We start from the raw sequence: 13,602 nt of genomic DNA on the forward strand, positions 1-13,602 counted from the left end.
CTTGGAGCTGAGTTCCATGAACCAGCACTCACTTCGCTTTTGAAATGTACCGTTTTAAAGTGTAAGTCTCCTTCAGTGGCTAAGCAAATCCGTGTTAATTTGCATAAGTCCCTGAAGGTTTTGGACTGTGTTGCACATGTATTTTTGTCACTAGTGTTCTGTTGTCATAAGCAGTTAAGCATTTGAAACAGGAAAGCATAAGAGGAAAGTACTGTCCCATCCACTTTTCCCCCATCATCCATCCATCCATCCGTCCATCCACTCATTTGAATCAATCCCTCATTGATTCAAATAAGTTTATGGGTTAAGCGTAGAGATTTATGAATCTGAAAATATGGCAATTAAAATACAACTTTACCACTTTTTTTAACTTTATGAACTTAACAAATTATTTGCTTTTCTAAGCCTTAGTTCACTTTTTATACAATTGAGATAAACATATCTACTCATAAGATTATTGCAAGGATTAAAAACAGCATGTCTAATGTGCCTGTGCTTAATAAATGTTATTCTATTTGAATAATTGAGTGTCTTATGTATGCTTGGCTCTGTGCTAGGTTGCAAAGCCTCAGAGTTTCTCAAGTTGACCAATAACTACCAAATGGTGGTTATTGTAAGGAATAAGTCAAGCAGTCCCTCTAAAGTGCCTAGAATAGGACCTGGAATGTAGCTATTACTAAATAAGAGTTTATGTTGGAGGAAGAGGAGGACAAGATGAAGACAATGGCAATACAGACGATGAGGCTATTCTCAGGAACAATTCATAGATGCCTCTCTCTGAAAATGAGTCCAGATAAACCCTTTGCAAAGCCTTAAAAATTCATATGAAGCAGTCTGTCCAGCTTCTGTGAACTGAGCAATGCCAAAGGCTTACGGGAAACAAAATCCATGATGAGAGACCTGGCCTGACTTCCATGGAGAGCAAAGTGATAGGAGGTTGGACAGATTATTGATGGACCACCAGTGGGGAATACCCACCCTCTTTATGATGACCAACAAAGCCTAGTCCTCTCTGAATATGAGCCCTCTGTGTGAAAAGGCAAAAACCTGACTTACGAGTAACACAGCAAGACTGGATTAGATAAAGCGCTTTGGACTCCTTGGAGAGTGGCTGTCTACAAATAGCATGTGGTGATATTATTGTTAATCAGCCAACCTCTCATTGAAGTTAACTGCTACTGAGACCAATGGGACATCTACCTGGATGTGGTCTGAGAATCAGGCTTTATAGCAGCTATTCATTATTTATTCAACGTTAGATTGGTAGCCAAGCAAGAAATGTATTCCCTAAAGAACAGTGGCATTAATTGTCTACAGGAAGGTCCAAAAGGAAAAAAAAAAATGTTACCTATTTTTCTGGTCTTAAAAACTTGGGTTCCAATCCACCTTCACCTGTGATTGCGAACATGATAATAAGGTAATTTTCTGAGCTCAGTTTCCTCATCTATAAAATAGAATTAATAGTTCTTACCTCAGACAGGGATTGCAAAGATGAAATGAGGTCATGAATGCTCAGTCTCAAGCCTATTGTAGGCATGGGACAACTGTGGTGCCTTATATGTCCCACTTCAAATGTTAAGGGCTTGACATTTATCACCTAAAACTTCTAAGCTGTCTTGTTTACACCATCCTTTTTCTTATCAAGTATGGCCTTTTGTAACCAAGAAAATGAGCCCAGCTTTCAGGCCAATGAAAGAGCAGGAGATATCTCAAGAGAAATCCAAGAATGTACATTTGTCTGTGGCTTTACTCTTCTTTGAATAAGGTTGAATATCTCCTCTCTAATTCTCTGTCCAAGAATGATTCCAATCAGTGAGAAATCATTGGATCCAATGGCTGACTTTTCTGCAGCCTGAAGTCTAACCAGTAGCTGCCTTTCCCACCTTCTCCTTGTTTGCTGACAATTGAAGGAGAAATTTACTCGTATGCTTGGATTGACCAATGAGTGAGAGACAGAAGCCACTATGAGAGGCTGCCTGATAGGTATGCAGAAACCACAAAGTTACCTCAAATGAACACTGTTGGTCCCTCCTCTATTAGGAATCATGGATCAGTACATTATGTGACATACTCTCTGGATTTAGCAGAACACAACTGCCAAAGAAGAAGAAGGAGAAGGAAGGAAGGAGGAGGAGGAGGAGGAGGAGGAGGAGGAGGAGGAGGAGGAGGGGGAGGGGGAGGGGGAAAGAAGGGAGGAAGGAAAGAGAAGAAAGGAAAGAAAAGAAAAGTAGGGGGAGAAAGAGAAGACTAGAAGACCACTGCCTTAGTTTTATATTGCTATTACAACAAATAAACTCAAATGGGATGACTTAAAACAACACTAATTTCATATCTTATAGTTCTATAGATATGAAGACTGGCACAGGTACTTCAGCTAAAATTAAGGTGTCATTTAGGCTTCATTCCATTCTGGAGGTTTTGTGGGAGAATCCATTCCTTTCTCTTCTCCAACTCTGCTTTTAAGTGTTCATATGATAATACTCTATTGGGTTTACCTAGATCTGTGGTCGGCAAACTGTGGCTCTCAAGCCACATGTGGCTCTTTGGCCCCTTGAGTGTGGCTCATCCACAAAATAACATGGCCTGGGTGAGTCTATTTTGAAGAAGTGGCATTAGAAGAAGTTTAAGTTTTAAAAATTTGGCTCTCAAAAGAAATTTCAATCATTATACTGTTGATATTTGGCTCTGTTGATAAATGAGTTTGCCGACCACTAACCTAGATAATCCAGAATAATGTTCCCATTTTAAGGTCAGCTGATTAGCATCCTCAATTGCATCTGCAATCTTAATTCCCTTTGACCATGTAAAGTAAAATTTTCACAGGTTCCTGGGATTGGGACCATATCTTTAGTCTGTAGATCAAAGGTGAAGCTGCTTTCTTGACTACTCATGCCTACAGTAAATGGATGAGGATCATAAGGAAATAAAGAATCTTCTGGTCTGGCTCTTCACATATTGCTTCATTTAGTCATCAGAGTTCTGGAAAGTGGACCTATCTATGTAAATTTAACTATGGGAAAATCAGAAATCAGAGAGGTGATGATTACCCATTAACAACTATTAAAAGTGGCCCATCTGGGATTCAGTCAAAATCCCCTCTTCCTTTCTTGGTGGCAGGGCATGCTCTAAGAACTGCCTGAACCCAATGCTTCTCTCTGTCCATGTTTGTAAAAAACAAAACTAGAGCTTAGACCAGAGAATTGGGAGAAGTTGAAAGGTTTGCTTTGCTGAAATATCTAATTTGGGGGGATAGATTTTCTTTATTTGTATAACAAAGAACTGGCTTAGGTCAGAGAAAGGTGAGAATTTCTCCATGCTTAAACAACTCTCAACTCTTTAAAATATGCATAGTCAAGGAACTAGATGGTCAAAATATAGGTGGCTGATTGTCCACTAATTAATTCACCAATTTAATTAATTCTTTTTTTTAATATATTTTATTGATTTTTTTACAGAGAGGAAGGGAGGGAGATAGAGAGCTAGAAACGTCGATGAGAGAGAAACATTGACCAGCTGCCTCTTACACACCCCCTACCGGGGATGTGCCCACAACCAATGTACATGCCCTTGACCGGAATCAAACCTGGGACCTTTCAGTCCGCAGACCGACGCTCTATCCACTGAGCCAAACCGGTTTCGGCCAATTTAATTAATTCTTAAAAGAAGAGGTTCAGTGCCATTTATGCTAGGCACCACTCCTCCCAGAACTCAATGTCTAGGGGTGAGCAGTCACCAAACAATTCTTTGAGTCATATGAGATTGCTAACATTTGACTCTCTCACCTATAGAAGTGGTGTGTCCAATGGTTCCACCTATAATTACACAATTAGCTATATTAAAGTTATGATTAGAGCTGTGGAAACTCTGAAACAAGAGGGGAGATTACATTTAAAAACCAAGAGACAAGCCCTATGTCTGGAGCATAAGAAATGATAGAGATTGACACAAGATGCATCCATACAGAAAGGCAAGGAGATTGGGCAGGGTCTTGTGGGCCAGCCCAAACACTTTGGATTTAATCCTGATCTAATGTGAGCAGGAAAGAAAGTTTCCCCAAGATTTTATTATGACATTTTTCATAGGAAAAAGTTGAAAAGGTTGCACGATGAAATCCCATGTACTCACTACCTAGATTCTGTAATTAACATTTTGCCATATTTGCTTTATAACTTATTACCCATCAAGCCATCCATCTGTCCATCCCTCTGCCCATCTTATTTTCGATGCATTTCAAATTAGCAGTCACGAGTACACTTTACTCTAACTTTGCAGCATGTGTGTCATTAATTAGAGTTCAATATCTGTACAAAGATTTTTAGGGAACGTTTCTATGACACGAAGTCACAAATCTCAAGTGTGTTATTTGAGAGCATTAAAAGTTTTTTAACTAGAGGAGTAACTTGTCCAGATTTGCATTTCTGTACAATTATTCCAGCTTTGGGATAAATCTCTGCAAATATGAAGAGATGGAATTTATGAGAGAAATCAATTGAGGGCTATAAAATGGTTTTGTAAGGAAAAATGGTGAGGAGTTCAAGTGGTGACCCATGAAAAAGATGGACTTATGAACTGTTTTCGAGGTAAATCAACAGAACTTGGAGATGGATTTGATTTGGGGCAATGAGGGAGTAGGCAGGATCAGATTGGCTTCCAGGTATATGTCGTAACCTGCATTCATGACTCTCCCAAATTTCATTACCTGACGCAGTAGATGTTATCATTTCATGTATATTACATGGGAGGAAACTGAGGCATGGAGATGAGCTAGCGAGATAGAAACAGTATTGTAACCCAGGCAGCTGATGCCAGAAACAAAGTGTCTAACAGTTATGGTACAGTCTCTTCATGCCCTCAGACACACAATTATTTGTGGGTCCTGGACCCTTTTGAGAATCAATTTCTCTGTCAGAAAAATGTTCAGACATTTGGTGCACACATTCAAGGGGTTCCCAGAGTCCTTGAAGTTCATCCCTGGACTCCAAGTATATAACTCCCTGGGACAGCCAACCACCTGGCCACACTGTATAGAACTGACTGATAGCCTTCATGTGGGTAAGGAGGGAAAGGAAGAACCAGAATAGTGGCCAAGGGAAAGTGCCTACAACTTGCCCAGACTGGTGGAAGCTGGAGTCTGCTCGGGGAGAAAGGCAGGCAGGAGCATCCTGCCTCAGGAGGAGGAGGAAGGAGATATGGAGGAGGAGGCCTGGAATGACAATCAAAGTCAGGAGAGGGTGGGCTGGCCCCCAGCCAAAGCAGTTCCTCCCAGGAGCCCAGAGCATCTGACTCAGGGTGAGGGTCACAGAGGCCGAAGTGCCTGCCAGGGAAGCTCAGGGAGAGGCCCATTGGGAGCAAGTGGCAGCAGTAGAGGATACACCCTGCCTGGCCTGAGCCGTGGGGCAGGGCGGTGCTGGGACAGCCCAGCCATGCGTATGCAAACCAGATGGGCCCTAGCTTGGGAGGGTTAGGGAGGACCTGGCAGGACTCCCTTCCAAGGGAGGAGCTAGATCAGGATAGGCTCCCAGAAGGCGTGGGGTGGGCAGGGTGAGGCCACTTCCCAGCAGCCCATGGGGAAGGGGCTCCCAGGCTATCCTGGGAGGATTAATTCAGCTCACGTGGGCCAAGGGAGAGGGGATTACTTTCTTCTACCTTCTAAATAAGGGGGGGGGGGGGTTCTATCAGAGATTTGAGCTACAATATTTATGACATTGTTTTGGTTTTTCATTTTGAAATTATTCTAGACTTACCAGGAATAATAATAATAATAATAATAATAATAATAATAGTAGTAGTAGTAGTAGTAGTAGCAGCAGCAGCACATGGAGTCCCTTGAACCTGGCTTCCCCCAATGGTAGCATCTTATAACTTCTATACAATAGCAAAACCAGAAAATCAGCATTGGCAAACTGTTGTTAACTAGGCTACACTCCTTGTTCGGTTTCTAAATGTGTGTGAGGCTTTAAATCAACGGTTCGCATTTACAGGACGTCCCCTCAGTGCTGAGCCACCTCCCAGGACATTGAAGTAAGGTTGGAGTTGGTTTGACTAGAAGGCAGGAGAGGAGGCAGATAGAGGCCAGGAGAGAAACAGCCACAAGCAGGAGCCATTCCTTAAGTTGCTATTGTGACTGGACAGTGAGGTTCAGGCAGGGTGAACTTCACCTGGCACCAGGTACAGTGGAATCTGACAAATACCTGGTGGCTTCCATGCCCACTTTCTTTGCCAAATGTGTTGAATGGTGACCTCCCCCAAAACTTGCCCATGTCCTAATCCCCAAACCTATGAGTGTGACCTTATTTGGAAAAAGGGTCCTTGGGGATGTAATTATGTTAAAGATCTTGAGGTGAGGTCATATTGGATTGCCCAGAAGGGCCTGACATCCAATGACAACTATCCCTAGGAGAGAGGAAAACACAGAGAGAAGAAAAGGTCTCCAAGAGGGAGGCAGAGATTGGAGTGATGCAGCCAACAAGGAATGTCATGGCCACAAGAAGCTGGAAGAGACAATGAAGGACTCTCCCCTAGAGCCTCCAGAAAGCCTGGGTGTCAGACTCTAGCCTCCAGGACTGGGAGAGACTAGATGTGTGTTGGCTTACTAAGTTGGTGGTAACTTGCTATGGCAGCCCTAGGTAATGAATGCATTTGGTAACTCAAGCCACAGAGCCCTCCGCCTTTCACAAGCAGACAGACAGGATCGGGTTTGCTCCTTACCTGGGCAGGACTTCTGCTCCCAGCTTACCAAGAAGAAAACTGAGGCACAAAGCTGTTAAATGGTGTGCTCTGTCTCAAATCCATCGCTGGCTTGCTCCCAAACCCATGATCATCGCTGAGATCACTCCCTGAGAGCCTTGGACAGGGACAGCTGGTTGCCTGTTGGGGCACGTTTTGCTCTAAAGCTTTTCACACACACACACACACACACACACACACACACACACACACACACACACAGCCTACGTCAAGTCTTAGGAACCTGGAAAAAAGACATGTACTTGATTATCTTCTCACTCACTCTGTCTTCGGCTAAGACAAGAAGTGAGGCGAATTGCTAAGAAGGAGGGTATAGGATAGGTGCCCTGCTCAGCAGGCACTGGAAAGCAAGAGGGAGCCTGTGTTCCCCTGACTTACTCCCCAGCAGAGTTTCACTGGCTTCCGCTACAGCTGTGGGCAGCACTCTCTCCCAGAGCACCCCGAAAGGCCCCCCTGAAGGCCAAGTTCTAAGCCAGCCAGTCTCCTGCATGCCTCTGAAAACCAAGTCAGGCCAACTTCCCCTCGCAGTCCTGGCCTGCCTGTTGAAGCCTGTTCTTCCTATACATTTTACATTGGAGTCCAAAGACTTTCTTATTTCATTCTTTTGAAAGGGTATTACATATACACAGAAGAAAAATGAAACAATTTACAGAAAATGAAATAGGAAACATCTCCCTCCTGCCTGAAACACTAGTTCCTGAGAACAGCTCTAACCAGCAGCATGAACAGCTAAACTTGTCCTGAGAGGACTCCATCAGCATCGTCCTGTACTTTTTTCTGATTGCTATAGCTTGAAGATGTTCCCACAGAGCATGCATTCTTGACGACGGTTTCTCTATCATTTTTTTTTTCAAAATCCACTCTAATTTCTATAACTCACCCTGTGCAGCAACACTAGGGTATTCCCCGTGTCTCCTCTCTGGAAACAGCTCTGTAATGTGTGTCAGGTACACTTACCTTTACACATAAGTAAGAGCATAGCTGTAGGATTAATTTCTGAAAGAGGAATTGTTGTCCCAATTGGACACATGCATTTTTTAAATTGAATAGCTACTGTGAAATTGCCCTCCAAAGGGCTGCTAAGAATTTATGCACCCAGCCTGCAGTCAGTATCTATTACCCTATGATTGTACCATAATGAGGTATTATCAAATCCTGTCTCTTTGCAAATCAGATAAGTAACAATAACATCTGAGTGCTGGGAAGGAGCTGGTAGTTAGAGAAAAATTTGCATATCTATGCATAAGATCATTATACTATACACATAGAATTAGTGTGCTTAAGGTACTTTATTGTATACATATTACATCTCAATAAAGAGGAAAGTGATGCAATATGAAGGAAAAACAGGATGGTGATATTAAAAAGTGATGGGGTCTCCTTCTTCAAAAGGGTGGTCTTGAAATGCTTCCCTGTAACCCGTAGGATGATGAGGCTCCCACGCAGAAGTCAAGCATGTGAAGTGGGTTTCCGACACAAGGAAGAACTCAGTCAAAGGACAGGGAAGGAGCTTGACTTACTGGAGGAAGTGAAAACAGCAAGCTAGTGAGCTGGTCCCAGATGAAGTCCAAAAGGTTATCCGGGGCCAGATCAAACAGTCTCTTGGGCAAGAACTTGCGAGTTATTTTTCTCACTGCAATGGGAAGCCATTGAAGGGATTGAAGCACGTGAGTGGCATGATCCATTCTATATTTTTAAAAAAGAAATCACATGGTGGCTATATGGAGAGTAGACTTTAGCTGGGCAGAAATGAAAGCACAGAAACATGGGGGTGGCTTGGATCAGGATGGTGATAGAAATAGAGAGAGTTGGGAGGATGTGGAGATTATATATATATAATGGTGGGACATCTGTACAGAAAATCCATAGGACTCGTTGCCTGGCTTAGAGTGATTGCTCTGTACCTGCTAAAGCCAAGTCTTGTCCTTGCTCGTGTGACATGGTGGGAACATCCACCAGAAATACAAGTTCAGGATGAGCACATTCAAAGAGAGATGACACCTAAGGAAGATAGGATGGGCTAGTTTAGAGCAGTGTGGTATCTGGACCTCAAATCTATCCTTAGTTCTATCCCACATTCTCCTGTCTGAGTCCTGAGGGTGAGGAGGGGCAAAGAATGGGAATGAATGGGGTGCTGGTCATGTTCTTTGTCTTCATCTAGGTGCTGGTCACATGGGTGTGGTCAGTATGAGAAAATTCAGCAGCTATACACTAAGAATAAGAATTATTTATAAAATCAACTGAATCAAATAGAAAGAGCAGTATCACTTTGTTAAGCCATGGAAGACAGGGAGAACCTAAAAGGGAGGACCCTTTAGACCCCAGGAGACCAAAAGGAGAGAAACCTGTTGTCACTCAGGCATCTTGAGGGTCCCAGCTTCAGTCCCAGCATCGGTGGCACCCATATTTGTAAATACATGGAGTTGCAGGTGTAACTACAGAGACAGACATAGATTCAGCACATGGGAACTGTACTCATATAACTGCTGTTAATAAAAGAATGCCTAAAATCATATGCAAAAAATAAAAACAATGGTTACGCTGAGTGAGTCATCTTTTTTATTTTTTAGGTTATTTATGGCTTTGTCATTTGATTGTTCTTACAACATTTTTTAAATTACTTTACTGTAAGATATTTTCTCCTCTTGCTTGTCTTTTAAATATATCCTTTAAAGTACATTATGTGCCCCATCGGCATTTTCTCTGACTTCTTGGTACAGATTTTCTCAAAGTGTTGTCCTTCCACCCCAGACCACTTGCTCCAGAATCACCTGGGGAGATGGTTAGGTCAGGAGATTCTTGGATCCTCTTCCCAGACTTTCTCAAATAGACTACCTGGGGTCCATGAATCTACATTTGAATGTGATTCTGTTGCACACTCCCATTTGATCATCTGAGTTAGATGGCAAATGTCTCCCCTTTCTGGGCACATAAGCTTTTTTATTGCATTCATCCTGTGGCCCTGGTTTATTCGACCCTCTAACTATCGCTCCCCTAAACTATGAGCCCCTCAAGGAAATGGCTATATCTGCTTCAACCCAGTTCCCTTAGGGTCTAGGACAGGAGGTACTCAATAAATATGTGCTGAATCAATGAATAAATAAATCTCCATCTTCATATAACCATTGAGTTCCCAAGGATGAGACTTACAGGGTGGACCCAATGCATGTACACAACTGGGCTTAGTTCAAGTATAATTGTGCCTCTCTGAGGAACTCTAACCTGTGATCCCAGGTTGCCATGAGTGGAGACAAGCCAGACCTGGCCAGACAATAGGGAAACCCCAAAAGCCAGTGGAACCAGACAGAGGGGTGACCCAGTAACCCAGATGATAGGGTTCAGCTTTCGTGGGATGGATTGGCTCTTCATTAACTTTAAAGGAACTATGGTACAAATCAGAAGCAACACAGTTCCCAAGCTCCAGGTTCCCTAAGACCAGCAAGTCTAACCTCTTCAACAGTACAGAGCTGTGGCCACAAGCCTGCACTGTAGGGCTAGTAACTAGGGTTCAATTCCTGTTCACCTTCTAAGTGTGGTTTTGGGGTCAGCTCCACTATGAGCCTCAGTTTCTCTATCTGCAAATTGAAAGAAGATAATAGTACTTGACTCAGAGGACTGTTGTATCAAGTTAGCTCACTCATGCAACAAGTAATCTGTAAGCTCCTACTGTGTGCCTGCCACTGTTCCAGGTGCTATGGAGACAGCAGCAACTAAAACAAGGAACCTGTCCTGAAAGGTTTAATTCAGGCACAGCAGTGTCTCTACCATGAGGTAACCCCTCCGGGGGGCCAAAGGAGATTCCTCACACAGAGACCTGCCATAGAGACTTGAAACTGACGGTCAGTTCCTGGAGCTAAGAGTTATGACACTTGGAGAAGAAGGCAGCAGAAGCACCCACAGATCCTTGGCAATGGCCAACAAATAGCAGCTTTGCACGTTGCAGCTCTGTTCTGCTCGGCTCACTCCGGTGGTGCCGGAGGTGGAGGGCCTTAGGGCCCGGAGAAGCCGGAGCTGTGTAAACAGAATAGTGGGGGAGGACAGGCCACTGAAAGGTGCCCGAGCCAAGGAGGGTCAGCAAGCTCCCCTGGCTCCACTTCTTGGAAATAAGCAGCTCCCTTTTGCCAGAAGAATGTAAACTTAAAACAGGAAAGTGCTTCATGATTCAGTGGGTGGCTCAAGGCTTTTGAGTTGTGAGTGGGTCTGGGTACATCGGCTGTGGCTTTTCACGTACCTAAGAGCAAAGAACAGCAGAGTTTCCTGGACGTGACATTGCCTGCTTTTCATGTGTTTATGCCCAGGTCCTGTTGTATATGCATGTGTTTATGTGTGCCTCTGCATGTTCATGCACACGTGTGTGGCTGTTTTCACATATGCCTGCTCACATGAAGGTTTGAGAATCCATGGGCCTGTGTATTTTTGCCTTGATTTCTGAGGATCTGTGTAACTTCTCCCTGTGCTCCTGTGTATTTATGTGTCCCTGTATGTACCATCATGTGTGTGTCTGTGGAAGCATGAGCATGCTCCAGGGAGAAGCAGGGAGAGGAGAGGGGAAACAGACATCAGAGAAGGGGATTGGAGCGATTCATAGCCTTCCAGGAAAGGGGTGGATGTGCAGGGCAGGGACTTAATACATTCCTGTCACTGCCAGGAGTGTGGTGAGGAAACAGATCCACAATGTCCAATCAGGGCCTCCAGACAGGACTTTGGGGCTCTCTCTCAGCTCTGCTCTGGCCTCAGGGAAGAAGGCAGCCTCCTGGGCATACAAAAGCCCAGCAAGGACTCCGAGGGCCTATGGATGCCCCTACCCAAGGGAGCTGGCTCAGGGAGTCCTGCCGGTGTAGGCAGAGTCAGAGGGATCCGGGAACTGCCTGCAACCCCTGATTAAAGGAAATAAGATGTTCCAATAAGAGCGGAACAAAGGCTCCCCCCAACATGTGGGCATTGATTGGGCATCTAGGAAAAGAATAAGCCTGTGAAGCTGGCCTGTCCCTGGGGCCCACGCTGCTGGTCATCAGCGGGAGAAGCTCTGTGGATGACGCCCTCTGCTTCCAACACCCTTCCAGCCACCCAGGCCCCTGGGCCCAGGCTTGACAGACAAGAATGAGTTAGTCCCACTCAGGAATGGCAACACCAGAGGTGTGCCATTGGTTAGGAAACAACAGGCATCAGACTGACTCAGAAGAGTGAAAAGGTGGGCGCAAACAGGTCAGGGAGGTGATAAAGAAGAACATTCTGGAGAGAAAGAGCAGGCACGCCCTCATCCTCCCATCTAGGGAAGATTGGGATCTGGATTAAAGCAATTGTTCTGTGATTGTCCCCCAAGCTGGAGGGCCTGGCAAAGCAGTTTAAGAGGACAGTTGCCCTAGGCACCTTAAGTCTATTGCCTCTGAGAACTTGAGAGCTTCCAACTGCCCTTGCATACCCCCAACCAAACCCATTGAGCTTCAGGAGGGGAAGGGGGTCTGCCTACTTTTGGTCCCTAACCTCAAGCAGGTGGAATGATGCCAATCCTGACACAGATGGCTGTCCAACACTCCTCCCCAGGATTTTCTTTTTAATTGATTGGAGAAGGGGGGATTTGTTGTTCTACTTGTTTATGCATTCAATGGTTGTGTGATCCCGGCAGGATCACAATCCAGGACTGCTGGATCCCAACTGCTCACCTGCCTGCCTTCCTGATTGCCCCTAACTACTTCTGCCTGCAAGCCTAATCACTCCTTAACCACCTCCCTGCTAGCCTGATTGATGCCTAACTGCTCTCCTGTCTGCCTGGTCCCTCCCAACTGCCCTCCCCTGCAAGCTTGATCACCCCCAACTACCCTCCCTTGCAGGTCTGGTCCCTCCCAACTGCCCTCCCCTCCTAGCCTGATCGCCCACAACTGCCCACCCTTGCAGGCCTGGTCCCTCCCAACTGCCCTCCCCTGCTGGCCATCTTGTGGCAGCCATCTTGTGTCCACATGGAGGCAGCCATCTTTGACCACATGGGGGTAGCCTCTTGTGTGTTGGAGAGATGGTCAATTGTCATATTACTCTTTAATTAGATAGGATACAGGCCTGGTGCACAGGTGGGGGCCAGCTGCTTTACCCTGAAGGGTGACCAGGATCAGGGTGGAGGTTCCCTTGGAGCATAGGGCAGCCTGAGCAAGGGGCCTGTGGTGGTTTGCAGATTGGCCACGCCCTCCAGTGACCCAAGTGGAGGCCCTGGTATCTGGGATTTACTTATCTTCTATAATTGAAACTTTGTAACCTTGAGCGGAGGCCAGGGCAGGCCAGTGCTGTGGGAAGCTTGGCTTCCTCAATCACCAGGGGCAACTCAAGCCTCCTGCTCTCTCCAGCTCTGCAGCTGCCACCATTTTTGTTGGGATTTATTTGTCTTCTATAATTGAAACTTTGTAGCCTTGAGCAGAGGCCAGGGCTGGCCAGAGCAGGAAAGAAACTTGGCTTACTCCATTGCTGGGGAAACCCAAGCCTCCTGCTCACTCAGCGGCCACAGCCATCTTGGTTGAGTTAATTTGCTACTCACTCCTGATTGGCTGGTGGGCATGACTTGTGGGTGTAGTGGAAGTATGGTCAATTTGCATGTTTCTCTTTTATATGAGAGAGAGAGAGAGAGAGAGAGAGAGAGAGAGAGAGAGAGAGAGGGAGAGAGAGAGTTTCAGAGAGGAAAGAAGAGGGAGAGAAACATCAATGATTACAGAGAATTATTGATCAGCTGCCTCCTACATGCCCCTTATTGGGGATTGAACCTTCAACCAGGCATGTGCCCTGATCAGGAATCAAACTGTGACCTCCTGGTTCATAGATTCATGCTCAACCACTAAGCACACCAGCCTAGACATTGGTTGCTTTTTATAT

The sequence above is a fragment of the Pipistrellus hanaki genome (assembly GCF_964339955.1).
Source record: "Pipistrellus hanaki genome assembly, chromosome: 6".
Classification (NCBI taxonomy): domain Eukaryota; kingdom Metazoa; phylum Chordata; class Mammalia; order Chiroptera; family Vespertilionidae; genus Pipistrellus; species Pipistrellus hanaki.